The sequence below is a fragment of the Somniosus microcephalus genome, chromosome 6, assembly GCF_052327205.1.
Source record: "Somniosus microcephalus isolate GS21.2 chromosome 6, FLI_Smic_1.0, whole genome shotgun sequence".
Lineage (NCBI taxonomy): Eukaryota > Metazoa > Chordata > Chondrichthyes > Squaliformes > Somniosidae > Somniosus > Somniosus microcephalus.
Window position 1 is genome coordinate 164,725,736 of NC_140992.1, and position 23,573 is coordinate 164,749,308.

The window sequence follows — 23,573 nt, forward strand, 5'->3', positions numbered from 1 at the left end:
ATGCGCAATGCATGCAGGAAACCAGCACTCCCATTGTTCCTACGGGTGAGTACCCCGTGCGCACTCACCCGTGGAGATCCGAATTTCTGGGCCAATATTGCGAACTGGCACCTCTTCTGGCGCATATACAACTGTTTCAGCAAATCTCACCAAAGGGACAAAAAGACATGTTCTGAACAGGTAGTCATGATGTCGCGCTGACATAATTTTCCGGCACTTCAACGTTCTTACAAACCATCAACCAGTTCATGATCTGTTGCTCTGAGAGACCAATTGGTTCAGAATGTTGGTGAGTGTTGTACTTCAGTGTCTCTCTGTTCTGGGATTCATGTTCACAGGTACATGTCATTTCTATACATTGCTTTCTCGCTAAACCGCATAGCTGCTTAACATCCATTTGATACAATGACCCAGTAATTCTGGTCCCAACGCGTGAGTACAGATGGGGTACTCACGCGTGGGCCCGTTGGAATTGCCGGATTTCAGCATGCACAGCGCATGCGCGGAAAACTGGCATTTCCTCTCCTCTGAACCAAGGGGTAAAGAGGCGGTTCACTTTCAATGTTTCAGGCAGCGTGTACGCGTTGAACTTCGGTTTTTTAGACAGGTTTGTCCGTGCGTGAAGGCCTCCACTTTTTATGAATGTAAAAAGCAGACATAAGGACTTAGTTTTAAAAGGTAAGTGGTCTAATAATTAAAGTTAGAACATTTTTCCACAGGTTTATTATTTTTAAAGAATTTACAGTAAGATAAGTGTATTTTTGGACCCGATTTCTTGCAAAAAACATTTTGGAAAAAATTTGAATAATTGTTTCAAATCGTTTTTTAAATTTATTAATAGTTAATTTAATTATTGGAATGTTTTTTTAACTTTTATTTAAAGTTTAAGTAGTGTTTTGGGCGCCCGGAGTTTTCATGAGTTTGACAGGTGTTATGTCTAACACATGAATGGACTTTTGTAAACTCCCATTGGTTGCCCAGTGCTCACGTGATCCCAGCCAGCTCATCGCACAAAGTACGCCGCTGGATCACACACGCACAGCGCGCTGGGAGCTGAACTGGATCACAGACCGGAAATCCACGCAGGCCCAGTCTTCAAATGTCAGTGCGATACGTAAGTGTAGGTCTGGGGCTTGCACCCACGGAAAGCCCCCAACCTGAATTTCTGGGGCTGATTTACTTACCCTCGCGCTTTCCCCTGTAATATTCTCACTAATTCAGTTTTGCTTTTCTTTTCTGATAGGCTCCCGCGAAACTTTGCTCAAAGTGACTCAGTTCCCTGAACGCGCGAGCAGAAACACAGGTACAAGTGTTTCCTTTCATTGCTCGATTCCCTTCTTTCATGATGGACCATGGGTGAAGGTATACTGGTGGAAACAGGGTGATTATAAATATCTAAGTACAGGACCTGATGACAGAAAAGTAACCGGCTCCAAAAGTAAATTCAGCGGCTTCCTTCAGATATTGGCCCAGTAATTCCGGTCCCAACGCGTGAGTACGGACTCAGCATGCACGCGTTGAACTTCCTTCTTTTTGACAGGTTTGCCCGTGTGTAAGGGCCTCAACTTTTTAGAAATGTAAAAAGGAGACGTAAGGTCTTGATTCTTTAAGGTAAGTGGTCTATTATTTAAAATTATAACATTTTTTCCACAGCTTTATTGTTTTTAAGTACTTTACAGTAAGGTAAGTTTATTTTTAGACCCAATTTCTTAAAAAATATTTTTTCAAAAATTTGATTAAGTGTTTAAAATAGTTTTTTTTAAAGTTATTTATAGTTCATTTAATTAGTGGGGTGTTTTTTAAAAATTTTATTTAAAGTTTAAGTAGTGTTTTGGGCGCCCGTAGTTTTCATGAGTTTGACAGTTCTTACTATCAAACTCATGAATGAAGTTTTCCCTCCCCTGATTGGCTGCCCAGTGCTCACCTGATCCCAGCCACATCGAACTAACTACGCCACTTGATCAGGCAAGCACAGCACGCCGACAGCTTAACCGGGCCAGTGACAGGAATTCCAAGCATGCCCAGGCTTCAGCTGTCGGCGCGGTGGGTAAGTGCACATCGGGGGCTTGCACGCGCGGCAAGCCCCGGAACCTAATTTCTGGGCCAATCAATGTGAGTATCCAGGACTAGGGAGTATATTATTGCACTGTCGCCCATCGAGGCAGAATAGTTGGAAACAGAACGGGATCCAATTTAGCTGTCTGGGGTAAGTATAAAAGAAACGGGGAATGAGATCCCTGTGACTATTATTTCACACTTCGAAGAAATTATCGATTGTGCTTTGTCGGATTCACAATGCAACTTAAATTCCAGTCATTCTTTTGTGTAAGTATTCCAATTGCACTGTTGACTGCTACTCGTTACATGCTAATTTCTATTACAATATTTCAGCAATATTAATCAAGACGAGCATCATCGGATTTACCCCAACTACACAGTAAGCAAGTATACAACAAGCGTTTGAGTTTAAAATTGCAATGTCCGTTAAGGATCTGTATAATCGATAGGAGCGTGTATCCACCATTATACCCTACTTACTGGTTTCTTTTGTCTGCGTTGGTTGTGGAGGGCAGACTGTTTAAATTGGGATTCAGATTCTCACATTTATAATTTAATGGTCTATAAGTTTACATCTTTGAAAGCCAAATTGCTACCGGTTAAAGTCCGGACTGTGTAGCTTGAACCTCGGACCCCTTATTTTAATCATCATTGCAGCCTCCAGCAAATAAAGTTTCGGACCGGACCTTTGTACCATAGTCCCTCTATCTTGGGTAAGTTGTGCTCAACGGGATGGAACTGGTCCACATCGGTACCGCAAACCAAGCGACAGTGAATCGGCAGTCCGATATACACCACACTCAATGTTCTTTCCCATTAGAAAAGAAAATCGGCGAACTGTAAAGGAGACAGCTTATTTGCTGCAATCCAGTTTTCGCCCAGCGAAAGCAGTTAAGATTACCCCCGATATAATGTTGACATTTTTGAAGATGCCATTTACGATGTAGCTACCAATTGTGCACAGTGAACACCAGGCCCCCACCAATACCCCAACCCCCGCCCACATTGTACTGTCAGGAATGGGCTGGAAAAAAGATGGTGGGTTGATAACCTTGAATGATGTCCAAATACCCTTCTTTTCCCCCATTTTTCTAGTTCCGCCAACTCCACTGAAAATTGTCTCTCAGGAACCTGAAAAGGATTCACCTGCATCTCTGACTGTATTGTGCACAACATCTCCCTTTTACCCGAAGAATATCAGCTTCACTTGGTATAAGGATGGAACCCAAATTACAACAAGGATAAATAACATCAATCAACCAAACACCGATGGACTATATGAAGCTTCCAGCCGGTTGGAAGAGATGCAGGCTCTCCAGATCGGTACCGTTTATACCTGCCTGGTGTCTCACAGTACCCTCAAAATTTCAGCCACAGCCACTCACATTGTCACCTACACGAGCACATGTAATATTTTAGATAGAATAATTGAATCTTACGGCACAGAAAGAGACTATTAGGCCCGGCGTGCCTGTGCGGGCTCTTTGAAAGAGCTGTCCAATTTATTCCTCACACCAGCTTTTTCAACATAACTCTACAAATTAGCCCTCTTCCAGTACACGTCCAATAGCCTTTTGAAAGATCCTACGGAAACTGGTTCCACCAACCTTTCTGGATCCGAGCAATGCTTCGTGAGAAAATAATTCTCCTCAATTCACCTCTAGGTTTAAGCAATAGTTTTAAATCTATGAATGATGGGTAGCGACCCATTTTCTAGTGGAAACAGTTTCTCCCTATATGCTCCATCAAAACCTCTCATAATTTTGAATTTCTCTATTAGGTATCCCTTTAATCTTCCATGCTCTAGTGAAATTAATCCCAGCTTATCCAATCTCTACATAACCTCATCACTGTTAACATCCTGGTAAACCTCCTTTGTACCCACTCCAAGAACTTGACATGTTTCCTATATTGCGGTGCACAGAATTGGAGACAGTACTCCAGCTGAGGGCTAGCCAGTGATCTGTAAAAGTTTAGCATGACTTCCTTGTTTTTGTATTCACTGCCTCTATTTACAAAGTCAATCATCCCATGTGCTTAATTAACGACATGATCATCTTGCCCTTCCACCTTCAAAGATTTGTCAATATGCACCCCAGGTTCCCCAGTCTCTGTAAGCCCCTCAAAATAGAACTATTTCGATGATACTGCCTCTCCATGTTGTTTCACCCAATGTGCACACTTCACTTGCCCGCATTAAATTGATCCTGTCATGTGTCTTCCCGTTTCACCACTCCACCTTTGTCCTGCTGAACTCTGCTACTATCCTGCTCACTATTTGCAACATTGCCAAATTTTGTATCATCTGCAAACTTCAAAATTGTATTACCTGTTTTCACGTTCTGGTCATTTATGCACATCATGTACAGCATTCGTTTTAAGACCTATCAATGGGAGAACCCACTGCATCATTCTCTCCAGTCAGAAAAGGCATTCTTTGACCACTACACTCTGCCTCCTATCACATAGCCAATTAAGTACCCAAGTTACCACCATCCCAAAATCCTATGCGGCTCTATTTGCCGAATAAGTCTATTATGACTTACTTTATTAAATGCCTTTTAAAGACCATATTTCTTCTGAGCGACCTTCATTAAACCTCTCTGTTAATTCATCAAAGAACTCAATCAGGTTAATCAGACAAGATTTTCCTGAAACAAATCCATGTTGGTTGTCTCATATTAAGCCATGCTTTTCCGAGTCAGAATTAATGTTGTCCTTACTAAGGAGCTCTAGTAATATTCCCACCACTAATGATAGCTTTATTAAACTTTCGTTAGCTGGTTTATCTATCTCAATTGACGTGCAAGTAAACGGTTTGCTGTGATCCACCCCCCCACACACACACACAAACACACCTACCCCGCCATCATTTGTTTATTTTTATTCAGATAAAATTATCCGCAGAGTTCTGCCAGGTGTTGTGCACCATGGTCTCTGCAACAGCTGTTAGACATCTCCTGCCCCAGTGGAAGTCACGGGCGAGGTGTGGAACTGACGTGTGGGACAGCATCCCGCAGTAACTCGCAACCTGTGTTTCCAAGTCGCAACATGTCGGAGCTGAACCGCTGTCTCCAGCATTCCTTAAATGGTGTTGTAATCTTCAGAAAGCTGTATATTTAGCAACTGCCGTCTTTAGCCGTCTTATAAAACAATAAACTAAACATGATCGAGCTGAATTCAGTGGAAATAAAAATGGGGTGTAATGTAAATCAATCTGCCAATTGGCCAACGCCCATTTTACAGTAATGCACAACGTCACAATTACCTCCTCAAATCTCAGTCTTATTTCAACAAGAAACAAGCATGCAATCACATTTGAGTTTCAGCCAAGATAAAGTATAACTATTACTTAAGCATGAAAAATTAAACAAAGCCCAACATTATAATTTTGTTTCATAAAATTGTACCTTAATACAAAAAATAAATGGCAAAAATTATTTAAAATATTTTAATATTTCTGATCGGTTAAGTCATGGTCTTATTGAATTGAACAGTTTAGGGCTTCATATTGATATATTTCATCTCAATCTTGAAGGTGATGAGATCATCCGTTACTTGCTGATTTCTGCAAGTGCGGGGGGCTGGTTGGTAGCCCTAGTGCTGGCTGTCATCATTGGGAAGCAATGTGTCTCAAGAAAAATAAAGGTAAGAAATAATTTAGATTTTTTACTAAACTAAGAACAACTTTCAAAGAGAGAGTGAGGGAGAACTTCCTGTTACAAGTGGAGAGAAAGTTAGTTAATTGCAACTGAACGGTTCAAAGAACAGTTGCTCTGTCTCACAGGAACAGGGGCGTTTGCTGAAAATAACATTGTATCCTGGGTTTTTAACAATATTGGATGCTTCACAGTCACCCCAGTCTGCTTCATTTACACAAATTGCAGCACCTGATGTATTGAATATGTGTTTCATCACTACCGGTGTAGCGGTAGATTCGAATTTCTAAAATGTGGTGGAATTTTCCGAGTTCCCCCAGCCATCAGCAGAGACTGACACTCCCCGGCCTCTTTATTGGAAAATCCCTTTTCACTGTTTGCCAATTTACGCCCATTTGGGACAATGAACGTAGAATTGTGGGTAGTGCCGCCGCGATTTTCCAATTAGGATCGCACAGCGTCCGAGGCCCCACCGGCATCTGAAAAATCCATTGTTCAAAACAAGTCGGAAACCAACAAATCCTTAAAATGTTGGCCCAGAATTTCAGTATAGCCAGTTTTGGGGCACTAACGTTAGCGCCCGCCCGAAGTTAGCGCCCGCCCCAAAGTTGCGCCCCCTTGCCGGAAATTCAGTGGCTTCGCCCTAAGAGGTTGGTGGAGCGCTAAAAGAGGCGTTCCACTACTATCTTTAGGCGCTAAGCCGGCGGTGCAGAGGGATAGCGCCGAGGCGGGGCACAGCGCGGTTGCGGTCATGTTTTGATTGACAGCAGTCCCCGTGGCGCCGACCAGCTCTTAAAGGGGGAAGGGACGATTTGGTCTGCTGCCACGCCCTGCACACTGCAGCTTTGCAAATAGGCCTCAACACTGCTGCTCAGCCCCAGGGAGTCATGGCAACGCCAGAGAAGGCCCGTGAGCCTGCCCTGCGCTTCTCAGAGGGTGATCTGGAAATAATGGTGACAGCTCTGGAGAAGAGGCGCAGGATCTTGTTCCCAGAGACTGGGAGGAATCCGAACCACCAAGATTACACCAGAGCCTGGAAGCAGATTGCCAACAGGGTGACGTTCAGCGGCAATGCCCCCAGGACCCACAAACAATGTCGTAAAAAATACAACGACCTGACCAGGATTGTCAGGGTGAGTACCCTTTCCAGTCTCCTCCTCATTCTTGCATGTACACCTGACATGATGGGCAAAGGGAGCTGAAAGTCCTAATGGCTAGCTCTCAGCCAGCAACTTTGGGACAGTCATGAGCATCAATTGCCCATTCTGCACTCTACACTCTGGCCAAGCTATTCCATCATGGGAGGCAGTGCACAGTACATCAGGGCTACACTCTGGCCAAGCTATTCCACCATGGAAGGCAGTGCACACTACATCAGGGCTACACTCCGTACTTACAGCCCGTCCTTTCTCTTGCAGGCTAAAGTTACCTATAATTGCCAGGCCCGTGCCAGGACCAGGGAAGGCCGCGCCAAGCTGCAGAAGCTCACTCGTCTGGAGGAGAGCATGTGTGGGCTCATGGGAGCCCGGCTGATCGTGCCCACAGCGTGCGGAGTAGCCGACCCTCCACTGCCCGGCAATGGTAAGGACCTCACCTTTTGGCCCTCTCGCGTCGCACTTGCGGATCCGAGCTACCTCCTTTGCCACTGTCCCACCAATGCGCTGAATGCCACCAGTACTAACTCCCTCGCTGATGCCGTCTCCTCACTCTGAAGCTACTCTTGTGCATTCCTGCTTTCAGCTGGTGACGACCAGGACCCTGAAGCTGCCAGTGACAGCCCCTCCGAGCAGGAGGAGGAGGAGGAGGAGGAGGAGGAGGAGCAAGAGCAACCGGACCATCATGGGAACACTCAGGTCCCGCAGGAGAGGACGAAATGATTGACACGTCCTCACTGGACGAGTGCCTGGACCAACTGTCGCAGCGGATTGCAGCTTCTGGCACCAGTGGCGTCCAGCCACCCAGGAGCCGTGCACGTGGGCCGCGGCCTTCCCCCCAAAGGGGGGAAGGATCACAGGGGAGTGCAGTTGATCAGGACACTCACCGCCACCAACGTGGCAAGGTTCCCCTAGTTCGGTCCCCTGCTTCCCAGCGGGAGCGTCCCGACTGCAGTCCGGCCACCTTCACCTCGGAGGAGGCGCAGAAGCTGGACAAGATGGCCGAGAATTCGGACCGGCGCCACACGGAGCTCATGAGAGTGGTGGGGTGCATGCCTGAGGCCATCGAGTCGCTGGCGACCAGTGTGCGCGAGTTCGGGGCATCAACTGCCGCGAGTGGCCGCATGCTCACTGATGCCATCAAGACCCTGGCGGGTGTGATGCGGGCGCACACCAGGACAACAGGGGCACTCACTGCTGCCACACGTGCTGTCTCAGGCAGGCATCGCCAGGGTAGCCGCCGCGCTGGAGCATCCCAGCGAGCCACCCCTCGGCTGATTGTTGCGGATCCTGCAGTGCGGGCCCGGCCGAGTGCCAGCACCAGCCAACGCATCCCAGATGCCAGCTTGCCCATATTGCGCCATCCGTCGCCGCCACTCCCCCACTGGGGTGTCAAGGGCAAGCGGCTGGAGCTGATGTTGGCCAGGCTCAGATGCGCCACTCAGCAGCTGGCCCCTCGATGCCCAAAGGCCATGTAGGCCGCCTCCCAGTGGCATCTGGCGGAAGGACATCTGAGCCTCAGGCGCCTTCCCCCAGCCTCGCAGCAGCCACTGGGCAGAGCTTGCGAAGGAGCAGCAGGCCGGGCAGGCGAGGCAAAAGGCTGGACAAGGTCTCGCCCTCGTGGGCCACTCAGTAGAGAGTGTGGCCAGCTTTCGTTTTATATGGCGGTGGCCATCTTTCTTTTGCCCATGGTTGTTTGGTTCGTGGGCTTATTTTTTGTGTTAAGGCCGAGGTTGAGGCCAGGTTTGTACAAATGTGGAGTTACTCCTCCCCAGTTTGTGGGAGTGAGTCGTTTGTTGGGCTTTTTGTGGGGCCCATTGATTGTTTTTGGGGATTCATGTGGGAACGGGTTTTCATTTTTGTGTAATAAATAATTATCTTTATTCATACAGTCTCCATGGTTGTTCTTGTTAGTGTTTGGTTGCTTCGCCGGCTGAGGGCTTGCGGAGCGGCTGCATTCATCTTCCCTCATGGCCACAAGGCATTCCCTGACAGGGGCCTTAGAAGTAACGTGTTATAAGGTGGCGTCGCGCGGCCAATGGCCCTGGTCGCTCCCTCCTGGGAATGTACTCCTGCTCCTCCTCCTCCTCCACCTGCTCCTCCTGCTCCTCCTCCTGAGGTGCTGCTCCAACGTCAGGTGGCAGTGCCTGAGTCCTGCGGATAGCCAGGTTGTGTAGCATGCAGCAAACTACCACAAATTGGGAGACCCGGTCCGGCGAATACTGCAGAGCTCCTCCGGAGCAATCAAGGCAGCAGAAGCACTGCTTGAGGACCCCAACAGTTTGCTCGATAATGTTGCCGGTGGTTTGATGGCACTCGTTGTAGGCCTCTTCAGCAGCGGTCCTGGGCGCGCATGGCGGGGTCATGAGCCAGGTACACAAAGGATAGCCTTTGTCCCCGAGTAGCCATCCTCTTGGGGGAGGCTGTGCCTCAAACATGTCATGCACAGTACTCTGCCGCAGGATAAACGCATCGTGGCTGCTGCCTGGGAAGCTGGCATTGACAGCCATGATGCGCTGCTTGTGGTCACACACCAGCTGCACATTCAGAGAAGGTTGCCCTTCCTGTTGTGATACTGCTCGCCATGCTCCAGAGGTGCCCGCAAAGCCACATGCGTACAGTCAATGGCGCCCTGCACCAAGGGGAAGTCCCCGAGTCTTGCAAATCACAAGGCGCGCTGATGCTGGCTCTGCAGCGCCATGGGGAAGGAGGTGAATTGGCTTCTCCTTCTGAACAGTGCTTCGGTCACCTGGCAGATGCAGCGATGTGCGCCATACTGGGAGATGTTTGCTATGTCCCCAGCAGCGGATTGAAAGGAGCCGGTGGCATAGAAGTTCAATGCCACCGTCACCTTCACTTCCACCGACAGAGACGTCCTGCACCTGAGCTTTGGACGCAGATCTCTGTGAAGCAGGTGGCAGATCTCTGCAATCACCTCCTTTCGGAATCGAAGCCTTCTAACACATCGCGCGGCACTCATGCTTAGGTAGGAGCGCTGCTGGTGGTATAGCCTGACTGGGTAAGGCCTACGTGGCCGACGCCTGTAGCCCCCTCTGCCTCTAGCCAGGGCTGCCCCTCTCACAATGCGTCTGCGAGCCCTACGGACATGGCACTGCAGCTCCACGTTGGCACCCCATGCAACCCCCATCAAATCCTGGCAAACAGTCAAATTTCCAAAAGGCCACTTGCAGCGCTCTGGCCTGAGTCCAAAAATACCTGAGCTGTTGCTGCTTGAAAGCAGTTAGCTATCCTCCTTGTTGTGTGTCCAGAAATGCGTTGCACAAGAGTGTTTGCTGAAAAATGGCTGGGCTTTATACTGGAGGGTATGTCCCCTTTAATTTGCGCCCCCCGGGGCCCGCGCTGGTTGTGTTGCGTTCCTTTTTTCAAGCGCTCCGGCCGCCAGCCGCACAATGGGGCTGTCCGACTGAAGTTTGGAATCGGGGCGGCCAAAGGGCGTTGCACGAGGATGTGACGTCATTTTCTGCGCGCGCATCCGGGCAGGCGCTAAACTTTGCACCGGCGCTAACGGCCAACTTAATTTGGGGCGAGGCCCAAACTGCGCTGCGCCCGGGTGCTACACGCATAGCGCCCGAAATTCACTTCTCTTAAGGCGCTAACTGCTGGCGCAAGCAACTGAAAATCCAGCCCATTATATCTAGATCATGTTATACCTTACATTGAATCGACCCGAAGTGTCTTTCCATGATGAGTAAATGCCTCATTGTAAAATAATTAATTTCATTCATTACCAGGAGCGCAGAACGATGATGAAAGATCTGACTATCGTGAACAGCCGGTATGTGTGCATGATTCATTCTAATATAGCTCAGATATAAACATATACATAACAGCTATAATCTATTTAAAGCAATAATTTGTCACGTTATATTCTATTTCTCTAAATATTCATACAAAAATAGCGCAGATTGAATTCAGCGCTTATGGAAAAGATTTTCGTCAATAGATCAGATGCAGCTGAATTGTAAATGTCATCTGCTGATGGCAAGTAAACATATTGCTTAAAATTATCATCAACCGTAATTAATAATAAAGAACTGTTTTTGCCTCCTGGACACAGCCGACAGTATGTTGGCGGTAGTCCATAAATCTGTGCTCATTAACTAACTCTGAACTTAATCCAGAGTACCGAGTTCAAATCCTATCGTTGTAGTTTGACATTTTCAATTCAGTTTTCTAAATCTCTAAATAAATGACGTTATCTGTAGAAGTGACCAGGAAGCTGTGGGATGATCCTAAAACCCCAAACGATTCACAAACGTCATTCAGGGAGTGAAACCTGCCATTCTTACCCGGTCTGCACTCTACGTGACTCCAGTCCACACCAAGGTGGTTGACTGTAAACTTCCCCCTGAAGTCTCCTCTGAATCCCACCACCACCAACTTCTGAGGGAAACCAGTGAACGCCGACCTTGCCAGCGATGCCCACATCTCGAGAAATAATACAAATTCCGGCACAATATCATAGGCTGACGGTGCCACTTTAGCGATTTATTGTTGCCACGTGTGCCCAGAGTACCACAATGGAATTTTGAGTGAATTTGCCGAAATGTTAAGAAGACGAGGAGACAGTTGACGATTAATCGGCATTCACTTCAGTCACCTCATCCTCCCATCATAGTATCCAACTGAATTTGGAAAACCTGCAATGTCAACGCCCAGCCTTCAGCTCCTTGGGCGGACTTTGCTGCTTCACCACACAGGCAGTGAGACCAAGCAAGCACGGAGATGTTTATCCGAAAATTGAGGGTTATTTGCCAGCCATCTCCCACGTATTGAAATCAATGGACAGAAAGGAGTTTTCATTAATTCGAGATGTTCCAATATATACCGCCTGTTGCATGTGATTACCGACCGCGGGAAACGTGCGCGAAAATTCCAAAAGATCAATAGAGTTATTCCAACCAAATCTGATTCTTTCAGTGTATATGTTTTTCGTGATATCTGTTCGAAATTTGTTTTCCATTTGTATCCCTAGTTCTAATTCATCTCCGTGCTTGAGTCATCAAGGTCAACCTTAAAGTAAAAGACAGATGGACATTGATGTAGATAGAAATATATAAATATAGATATATATATATAGTTATAGATATAGATGTAGATATTGTGACATTGTGGATAAATTATAAGCTGGACATAAGGTTATATGTGTAGTCCAGAAGCTCAATGACAAGCTTTAATATAATCTCTTGCAGTCCATGTTCTGATCATAGACATTGAAAGTGGTCGGACTACTGTTAACCCCAGAGCCCTTTCTGTCTCCCTGTGCTAATACAATTCCATCCATTGTATAACTTAGATACACATTTACCATTATGCCTAAAGTTCAATTTTATAAAGGTTTCACTATTTTCTTCTGCAACGAAAGGATAACTTCAAGTATGGAAACCTTGTCAGATGGAGGTTATTTCAACTAGACTTCTCCGATCAATGGACTTCAGGGATGAACTTTGATCCCTTATATTTCTTTACTTTCTTAAAATGTAATTTTCGCTGGATTTCCGTAACTTCGGCGGGACACGCGTGGAATTCCCAATCAAACAACGTAAAGGGCGCCTTCATCCTATTACACCATTTCTATGGGGCTTCTAGTGGTCACCCAGCAAAGTGTGATCAGGAGACCGGTTGTAGCTCCGCGCTTTTTGGGGGGGGTAGATTTTCATCTTTACCATCTGGGCATTAAGCAATGCATGGGCGGAGCGCAGAAAGGGACATCTGGCGGGGAGTGTCGCTCGCCCCGAGAGAATTTCTTTGCATTCGTTTCAATTTCAGGAAAATTCGCTGGTCCTGCTGCCAGCAGCGGCTCCTCAAGATTTTCCAGTCCATACTCAGCCCATACGATGCTTCAGGTCCAGGCGGTAAAGAGGAAACCAGTTTTCACTCGCCCCCAAACTGTTTGAATATTTGTGATAACGCAACTGATTCCGCCTGCTGGGCACTGACGGCACAGACACAGAGCACAGGCAAGGAGGTTGTGGCAGCAATGACTGATATTCCATCCATTGATTTAATGGATGGACTCTAGACTTGTGGTTTTTGGGCCTGCTCGCATCATTCTGCGCAGGGAGCACCCAAACGTGGTATCTGCCCTAACACCATAACAAGATATATTTTTGCCGTTCCTTCCATGCAGGGAGCAGCTGATGTGATGGCGCCTTATGCCACATTACATCTGACCAAGTCCCGGAAAGGTCCAAGACCAAAGCATCAAGAGAGGACAGTGTATGCCCAGGTAGAGCTGAGGAGAAGAATAAAGAGACACAGATTAACTGTAATTAATGGGCATGCGGGATAGTGTAAGAAAGAGCTTGAATACTACTATGGTAATCTTTTATATTTAATTGATCATTTATATCCTCGCTAATTCTGCGAGGGTCCAGCTATTCCAATGAATGTGCTAAACCTTAGACTATAAACAGCTAAAATATCGAAGTAATGATATTCCCACTGGTTGATTTCACAGACCATGCAAAGGGCGCCTAATATTAAGCTGACCTACGCTGCTCTAGACATGACAGGCTCCAAGAAAACATCAAAGCCTAATTTTAAGGATAAAAGCACGGAGTATGCTCAGCTACAGATGAAAAATCAAAGAGCAGACGTTATTTACACGTAAAGAAAAGCCAAGTAATGTTGGCATCCAATGCGGAACCCGTTTTATTTGTGTACAGCTAACTAGAGGCTCATTAAACTAATATCAATAACAGGGATATTAATTGCAACTCTCTTAAGATGAAGGATGGGAAGCTCGTGTTTAGAAATAGTTAGCAACTAAAGGCCAGCATGGATTAAGAGCGGGTCTCCTGTCTGACCCTCCTCTTCGCCTTATTTTCGAAACTGTGGATGAAATAGATTGTAATAACCCACTGACACGATGCCTAAGCTTTGCTCCAACAGGTCCCAGTCGTCCAAGGCCAGGCATCCGATTCGTGTTCTCACGTATTTAGGTAGTTGATGTTTTGTGCTGTTTGAATGCTGTGCAGCTTTGGAAAAGGTTGGATTTAGCATGGTTCCCCTATTGGCAGATAAATCCTGAATTACAACACCATGATCGCTTAAGTATCAGAAATTTGAGTTATTGAAAAATAATAGGAATTTGCATTTAATCTTCATGGGGAATAAATTCGTCTTGGGTGAGAGCGCAAAATGGGCGCTAGAGAATAGACAACTGGTTTGCACTCGATTTTCCTTTATATTAAAGTCTGACCATAGGGATTGGATTGGGTGCAAGGAGCAAAATTAATCTCAGTGAACAGGGATTGAGTCGAATGAAAGAAAAAATGAAAATGCATGCCTTTCTGAGATCTCAACTCATCCCAATTGCTTGAAAGTCACGGAAGCAAGACAAGTGTAGTCACTATTGTGATGTACGGAAAATGGGACAGCCAATATGCACAGCATGACCTCACAAACAGTAAATAAATATATGATCTGATAACTGTTTCATTGATTTTGGCTGAGGGATAAATATTGGCCATGAGACCAGGAGAACTTCGCTGATTTTCTTCAAATTGTGCCATGGGATCATTTACGATGAGAGGGCAGGCGGGAATTTGACTTAACGGCTCATTCGAAAGATGGCACTTCTGACAGTGCAGCACCCCTCAATGCTGCCCCGACGTGTCAGATTAGATTATGTGCTAAAGACATTGAGTGGCGATTGAAAAATGAACCTTATGACTCAGAAAGGAGATTGCTGCCATGGAGCCAAGGGGGGCACTAGAGGAGGTCAAGCACTACTGCCTAGGAAGAAAGCAGTTAAGTTATGAACTTACTATAATCTATAAAACATTAAATAGTACAGATAAGGTGAATGCAGAATTTAAAAGTAAATCCCAGAAGTAGTACCGGAGGACAAAACATAACTAAGTAAGACATAGTTTTTTTTAAAGATATTAGGAAGTGTTTATACTTTACTCAGAGGCTTGAATACTTCTTCAAACGGGCTACATAACTAAAATTGTTAGGTGTATTGTAAATCTGTCTGCATGCTCTAAAAGGAGAGCTGGGTACTGGGCGACGAGCTTCAGTGGGCCGACTGGTCTTTACTGGGCCTTGACTTTTATTATGTTGCTATTATTCATTTAGTTTTAATCTACTTTCCAGTGTATCACTGTTATTCGAGAGTTAACAGAATGCCCAGACGAAAGAGCATTAACATAATAGAATATGTATATTGTATTTTGCCTTTCTTATTTTACTGATTTGGATTCTGTAATAAATCTTCTTGTAAGTTTGTGTTCTGGTATAATAAATGTATATCACATTCCTTCCTGCTACCTCTTCACTTTGCAACTGTAGTAAGCTTTAAGTTATAGATTTGTTTACGAACATAAACATATACAAAGCTCAGTCTTGTTTGCAGATATTTTAAGCTGCCATGGCTCTCTAATATGCATTCGGTTGTATAAACTGGAAAGTTTGTTTAGTGTCAGATATCTTATGAACCATGGGGACAGCTAGTGTAGTCTGGATTGTTGAAACTAGAATATCTTCAATTGTCAACATTCGCTGACACATTATTGATTCATATCACGACGACTGAGTGAAAAGAGTAAACACACTCATGCATACTCCATGAATCCCCACCAATACTTGAAATCACTTAATTGGGGAAGTAGCCCCTTTAAACCCGTATGAGATGCATCGCATGGTACAGGATGTTGGGCCAGAAATTCGGGTCCTCACGGGTGAGTATGCGCTGTGTACTGTAAGGCCAACGGAAGTGCCGGTTTTGCGCATGCACTGTGCATGCGCTGGAAAACGGAACTTCGGTTCCCTTGAAGGAAGGGGTTCAGATGTCAAACACATGCACCGGAGTTGAAGCGCATAGACCTGGAACTTCTGATTTTTTTACAGGTTTCTCCATGCGGGTAAGTCCCTATCAGCTGTGTGTGGAAAAATCAGGTGCAATGCCTGCTTTTAACAAGGTAAGAGGTTAATTAAGTAAAATTAAAACATTTTTCCACAGGTTTATCATTTTAAAATACTTTAAAGAGAAGTAAGTTTATTTTTAGCCCCGTTAAAAATTTAATGAAATTTTTCAAAAATTTAAATTTTTGTTTAAAATAGTTAATTTATGTAATTTGTAGTTATTTTAAAAAATATATTTGCAGATTTAGTGATGTTTTGGGCTTATAGTATTTATAGGTTTGACAGCTCTTCCAGTCAAACTTATGAATGAAGCATTCCCTGCTACCATTGGCTCTCCATGGCCCACGTGATCCGTGGATCGAACGAACAGTGCCCCTGGGATACGCAAGCACTGCACGCCAACAGTTGGAGGAGGCCCAGGATCGGAATCCCACGTGGGCCCACAGCTCAACGGCTGGCGCAGTAGTTAAGTGCAAATCGGGGGCTTGCACCCGCAGGAAGCCCCCGAACCGAATTTCTGGGCCATTGACAAGTTAATTTATTTTACTGGTGTTGTTGGAGGGACTTTCATCCTAGATTATATGCGCAAATCTATGGCGGGGTATTTGAACCCTCAACCACTGATCGAAGGTGAATTCTTGCATCGCCAGCACATCTCAGACCTATTTTACATACCTTGAATTTCATCTTGAGGTGTAGTGGTTTTTATATGTAGAGTCAATAAGATACATTATCTGTTTTTCTGTATTTGGTGGAGTTGCTTCAGTCCTGCACTCCGGGCAAAGTCTTATTTTTCTTACAATCCTGTCTCTAACTTCTTATCTGAAAGGCGGCACATCTGACAATGCAGCAGAACCAGTAGGGCAGTGGATGGGATGAATAAATCAGTAGTGGTGAGGTGTTGGGCAGAATAAATATCCTTGGTGCACTAGAGAAAGTGAAAGTGACCTGTCAAGGTACTTTGACATTAACGGCTACTAAGATGTCAGGCTGCACTTTTCTGTAACATGGCTCTGAAAAAAAGCCTTTTTTAAACGATGATAAAATCTTCATTATTGGAATAACGTCTTACTCTGGGATTTTCTTTGAGAAATTACTGAAGAATTGTGTCATTTAAAATCGTCTAATATCGTTGAGGATTTCCAAAATAGTGAACTACATTTCACAAAAATCTCCTCCATCAGGTTGGCCCAGGTATAAGCATTCCATCCTCAGTTAATATTTCCCATCCATATGTTTACAGACTCGGCCGTGTGTTTAATCATTGCTCCAAGTCAAGCCTCATGTGGCTGATTTGAAAATCTATTACATACCAATTCATCACTTTTGTGATTGGCCTGTTGATTAAAATGCTGTTTTCACGTGTACTTATGGGGTACATTCCCGGCCTTCTCGGAGCAATTCCCAAATTGACTGACTGAATGACTGTTTGCGAATTCTTTTACTCTCAGCTAATTTTACATGGGATGAGAAGGGTTTATTGTGGCCCTGGAAGAATGCTTGTGTGCGTTACTAAACAGGCTTATGCGTGTGGATACGTTCACGACTTCGGTAAGGAGGTGCACACCTCTGCAATGTAACCAGTGGGCTGCAGATAGCGTGCACAGAAATGTCATCATTTTAAAGTGCTACTACGATAGACTTCACCAAATAGAAATAGATGTCATTAATCTACAGCACTGACGGGGTTAATGAGTGGATAATTTACGGCTCGCGTACACAGCTAAATATGACTTAATCTGACCTTTTACCAAAATTGTGATGTGGCTTCTGTTGTACTGAATACTGTTGCCCAAAGTTTATACCATTATCGCTGTTTACGAGTAGGTGAGGAAGCCGTTCTTAGCACCTCTCGGGGCAACACAGTTTATTACAACATAATAATGGAAACACGTCTTTTGCTTTGTAACTGTAACTATTTAACACCGCCTTTCAATATAGATTTAATAACAGATCTGTTTTTATATATAGGTGGTAAATTCTGCCTCTTAAGCTGCGACGACGCACATGAACCATTGGATCTGCTCAGTGGCAGGGCTGGATTCTGAGGAAGGACAGGGAATACTGAGGAGGCCTGTGTGGTTATTTCACTACAGGATTTCACTAAACTTCACATGTTCTATAAAGGTCAATACACATTGGGGTAATTTTTCTTTTTGTGACCTATAAAACAGGTGATACCAAATCGGAAGCCTGATTTATAGCTATCCCAGTTTGTATTTCCATTGGGACAGTTGCCCTACACGATCGCACATGGAGCATGTTTTACTTTGGGCTATTGTTTAAAATGGGCGCTATCAAATTAGCCGTCCATTATACGCCACGCCCGATTTTTCTTTCCATTACAGTCAATAGAAGTTAAATTGGTCATGGCCTATAATGGCGGCCAATTCAATATCGCGAATGTTACAACATAGCCCAAAGTTAAAATTACCTCCCATAGAAATAGTGTCCCGGATGCATTGGCAGCCCTGCTCCTGTTCAATTTCACAGTGAGATGGGACTCTGCTTTCTGGTAGAGTGGCCAAGTTAGAGGATAAAAACAATTAAAGCTCGAAATATTCAGCAAGTCAACAGCATCTGTCAAGAGAAAAACTGAGTTAAATTTTCAGTTTCTTGACTTTTCATGGAAGAAAACCTCCCGGAAATAGTGGAGTACCGAGGGTCTAGCAAGGATGAGGAACTGAAAGAAATTAGTATTGTAAAAAAATAGTAATGGAGAAAGTAATGGGACTGAAAGCAGATAAATCCCCTGCACCTGATGGCCTACATCCTAGGGTTTTGAAAGAAGTGGCTATGGAGATAATGAATGCATTGGTTGGCAACTTTCAATATTCAATAGATTCCACGGATTGGAAGATGGCAAATGTAACCCCACTACTTAAGAAAGGAGGGAGAGAGAAAACGGAAAACTACAGACTAGTTAGCCTGAAATCAGTAATAGGGAAAATGCTAGAATCTATACTTAAGAACGTGGTAGCAGGGCACTTAGAAAATAATAAAAGGATTGGCCTTAGTCAACACGGATTTATGAAAGGGAAATCATGTTTGATAAATCTGTTAGAGTTTTTTGAGGTTGTAACTAGCATAATAGATAAAGGGAACCAGTGGATGTGGTGTATTTGGATTTTCAGAAGGCATTCGATAAGGTGCCGCACAAGAGGTTGTTAAACAATGTTAGGGCTCTTGGGATTGGGGGTAAAATACCAGCATGGATTGAGGATTGGTTAATGGACAGAAAATGGAGAGTAGGAATAAACGGGTCATTTTCGGCTTGGCAGGCTTCAGTGTGTGGGGCACCGCAAGGATCAGTGCTTGGGCCTCAGCTATTCACAATCTGGATGAGGGGACAAAATGTAATATATCCAAGTTTGCTGGGTGGGAATATACGTTGTGAGGAGGCTACAAAGAGACTTCAAGGGTATGTAGACAGGCTAAGTGAGTAGGCAAAAATATGGCAAATGGAATATAACGTGCAGAAATGTAAAGTTATGTACTTAGGTAGGAGAAATAGAAAAGCAGATTATTATTCAAATGGTGAGAGATTGGGAAATGTTGGTGTTCAGACGCACCTGGGTGTCCTTGTACATGAATCATTGAAAGTTAACATGCAGGTACAGCAATCAATTAGGAAAGCAAATGGTATGTTGTCATGCATTACAAGGGGATTTGCTTTTAAGAGTAAAGACGTCGTAATGCAATTATATATTGGACCTTGGTGAGACCACACCTGTAGCATTGTGTACAGTTTTGTTCTCCTTTCCTAAGGAAGGATATACTTGTCATAGAGGAAGAGCAACAAAGGTTCACCAGACTGATTCCTGGGATGGGGGGATTGTCCTATGATGAGAGATTGAGTAGACTATGCCTATATTCTCTAGAGTTTAGAAAAATTAGAGGTGATCTCATTGAAACATACAGAAATCTTACAGGGCTTGACAGGGTAAATGCAGAGAGGATGTTTCCCCTGGCTGGGGATTCTAGAACCAGATGTCACAGTCTCAGAATAAAGGGTCGGCCATTTAGGACTGAGGTGAGGAGAAATTTCTTCTCACAGAGGGTGGTGAATATTTGGAATTCTCTACCCCAGAGGGCTGTGGAGGCTCAGTCGTTGAGTATATTCAAGACAGAGATCGTTAGATTTCTGGACAGTAAAGGAATCTGGGGTTATGTGGATTGTGCAGGAAAGTGGAGTTGAGGTAGAAGATCTGCCATGATCTTATTGAATAGTGGAGTAGGCTCGATGGGTCGAATGGCCTACTTCTGCTCCTATTTCACAGAATCACAGAATCACAGAAACCCCACAGTGCAGATAGAGGCCATTTCGGCCCATCGAGCCTGCACCGACACATATCCCACCCGATCCCTGTAACCCCTACACCAACACATATCCCACCCTATCCCCGTAACCCCACGTATTTAATCCCCCTAACACTAAGGGTCAATTTATCATAGCCAATCAACCTAACCCGCGCATCTTTGGACTGTGGGAGGAAACCGGAGCACCCAGAGGAAACCCAGGCAAACACGGGGAGAATGTGCAAACTCCACACAGACAGTCCCCCGAGGCCGGATTCGAACCCGGGCCCCTGGCGCTGTGAGGCAACAGTGCAACATATTTCTTATGTTATTATGTTATTGTTTCATCAGATCTGGCAGAAGTTAGAGATATAATAGTTCTTAAGTCAGTACAGAGGCAAGGAAAGCAAGTGGAGAGGAAAGAACAGAAGGGAAGATTTGTGATAGAGTGGAAGGCAGCAAAGATTAAATGACGAAAGGGATGATGCTGGAAGGCATATGGAGGTGGTAATGGAACAAGAAAAGAAACAGAAGCTGGGACCAGAGGAGCTGTAAATGGCCCTTAGCAGAATCATTACAAACAGCTGCTGTCAAAAAAATGAGAGCGGTGGTTATGAGCTGAAATTGTTAAACTCAATCTTTAGACCAGGAGTCATAAAGAACATATTCGAAAGAGGTGTTCTTCTCGAGCTTCATTAGAACAGTGTAGGAAGCCGAGGACGGAGAGGTCAGAGTTGGAGTTGGACCGAGAATTAAAATGACAAGCGAGCGGAAGCTCAGGGTCACACTTGCTCTATGAACCGATCTGCTCAACAAAGCAATCACCCAAAATGCGGTTGGGCTCACCAATGTACAGGAGACTGCATCATGAGCAGCGAATACAGTATATTAAATTAAAACATGTACATGTAAATCAATGTTTCACCTGGAAGATTTATTTAGAGCTCTCGACTATGGTAAGGAAGGAGACAAAAGGGCAGGCATTGCAGCATCAGTTCTTAATGGGATGGTGCCATGGGAAGGGGAGCAGTGTTGGGGTGATTGAAGAGTGTACCAGGGTGTCCCTCCAGAATGCTGAAAGGGGAGGGAAGGGGAGGGGAATAAGTATTTGGTGGCAGCATTGCGCTGGATGTGGTGCAAATGTTGGAGGATGATCCACTGAAATTGGAAGCCGGTGGGGTGGAAGGTGAGAAAAACGGAACACTATCATGGTTCTGTGAGGGAGGACAAGGATTAAGAGTAGAAGTGCGGGAAATGGAATTGACACGGGTGAGGGCCCTGTCAACCACGGTGGAGGGGTGTCCTCAGTTGAGGAAAATGGAGGACATATTGGAATCATTGGTATGGAAGGTATCACCATCAGAACACATGTGATGGAAATGGAGAAACTTGGAGAATGATATAGAGTCCTTGCCGGAAGCAGGGTGGGAAGAAGTTAATGAAGGTAGTTGTGGGAGTCAGTGGGCTTATAGTAGATATTGCTCAACAGCCATCCACGGATGTGGAGATAGGGAAGTCGAGGGAGGAAAGGCAAGATTCAGAGATGGACCATGTGAAGTCGAGGGAGGGTGGATATTGGAAGCAAAGCTGATGACATTTTCCAGTTTGGAGCGAAAGCAGGAAATGGCACCGATACAGTCATCAATTTACCAAAAGAAGAGGTGAGGGAGATGATCTGAGTAGGACTGGAACAAATAATATTGCACTTGAGTTAAGAATAGGCAAACATAGCTAGGACCCATACGGGTTCCCATCGCAACCGCTTTTATTTGAAGAAAGTGATTGGAGTGAATGGGGAAGTTGTTCAATGTAAGAAGTTAAGCCAGGCAGAGGAGGGTGGTAGTGGATGGAGACTGGTTCGCCCTCTAGGCAAGAAAGAAGCAGAAGGTCCTGTGATTGTCCTGGTGGGGTTGGAAATGCAGAGGGACTGGACATACCTCCACAGACGATACCTCACCAGCGGAGTATTTGCAGCATTTCATTTTCTATTTCAGATTTCCAGCCTCCGCAGTATTTTGCTTTAGCCCACTTTTGAGGAATTGTGACACAGCCACTATACCGCAAAGAACATGGGCATGGAATCAGGAATTCAGGTGTCAGGGAATTGGAGGTCAGGCTATCAGTCTCACCCGACTTACTTGTTCACCAGGAGTTTTTCAGATAGCTTGTAATATCTCTGGTGTATAGAAACATAGAAACAAAATATAGAGGAGCAGTAGTGGGCCATTCAGCCCCTCGAGTCCGCTCCGCCATTTAATGAGATCATGGCTGATCGTCCAAATTCAGTACCCTGTCCCCGCTTTCTCCCCATATCCCTTGATCCCTTTAGCCTCAAGAAATATATCCAACTCCTTCTTGAATATATTGAATGAATTGGCCTGAACTGCCCTGTGTGGCAGAGAATTCCACAGGTTCACCACTCTCTGGGTGAAGAAATTCTTCCTCATCTCAGTCCTAAATGGCTAACCCCTATATCCTTAGACTGTGACCCCTGCTTCTGGACTCCCCTGCCATCGGGAACATCCTTCCTGCATCTAGTCTGTCTAGTCCTGTTAGAATTTTATAGGTTTCAATGAGATCTCCTCTCATTCTTCTAATCTCTAGCAAATATAAGCCTAATCGACACAATCTCTCATCATACATCATTCCTGCCATCCCAGCTATCAGTCTGATGAATCTTCGCTCCACTCTATCCATGGCAAGAACACCCTTCCTCAGGTAAGGCGACCAGAACTGCACACAATACTCAAGGTGTGGTCTCACCAAGGCCCTGTACAACTGCAGCAAGACATCCTTGTTCCTGTACTCAAATCCTCTCGCTATGAAGGCCAACATACCATTTGCCTTCTTAACCGCTTGCTGCATCTGCATGCTTACCTTCAGCGACTGGTGCACAAGGACACCCAGGTCTCGTTGCACTTCCCCTTATCCCAATCTATTGCCGTTCAGATAATAATCTCTCTTCCTGTTTTTGCCACCGAAGTGTAGAACCTCGCAGAATGCCCAGAAACAGCACGATATACAGTTAACTTAACCTTTACTGGGGGTAATCAGCAGGATCTTATCTGACGCAGCAATATTGAAGTTAATGGAAAAGTAACTCGGGCAGACTGCATACCGGAACAACTATCTGTTTCAAAGGAGAGATCAGCCAGTTATTTCAACAGGAATTCCAACAGTTAAAACAATAAATGGGAATTTCCTTGCGGGTCTCCCATTCTTTGGAGAAGATTCGGGGCAAACCTCATTGACGCACATACAAGGGTTTGCCGGCAAACCTCCACAGAAGTGACGGCGATGGAGCAGGAGAAACCCCGATGAAATTTATACCGTATTTTGACATACGACTGACATTAGCATTCTGGCTGTCGTGGTGTTACATTGGAGGAAGCAGAGGAATTACCGAGGAGGAGGATGGAGAGACAAATGTGCTACTATGAATACCACGTGCCTCCTACCAGCAGGCTGTCCAGAAATTATGTTATATGACCCAGATGCAACTACTTAGACA

The 23,573-nt window shown here is 45.1% G+C and overlaps 1 pseudogene; it reads left to right on the forward strand.

Moving 5' to 3' along the window:
- Window positions 1–283: 283 nt before the first annotated feature.
- LOC147116173 (tyrosine-protein phosphatase non-receptor type substrate 1-like) lies at window positions 284–13,505 on the forward strand (annotated as a pseudogene).
- Window positions 13,506–23,573: the final 10,068 nt, after the last annotated feature.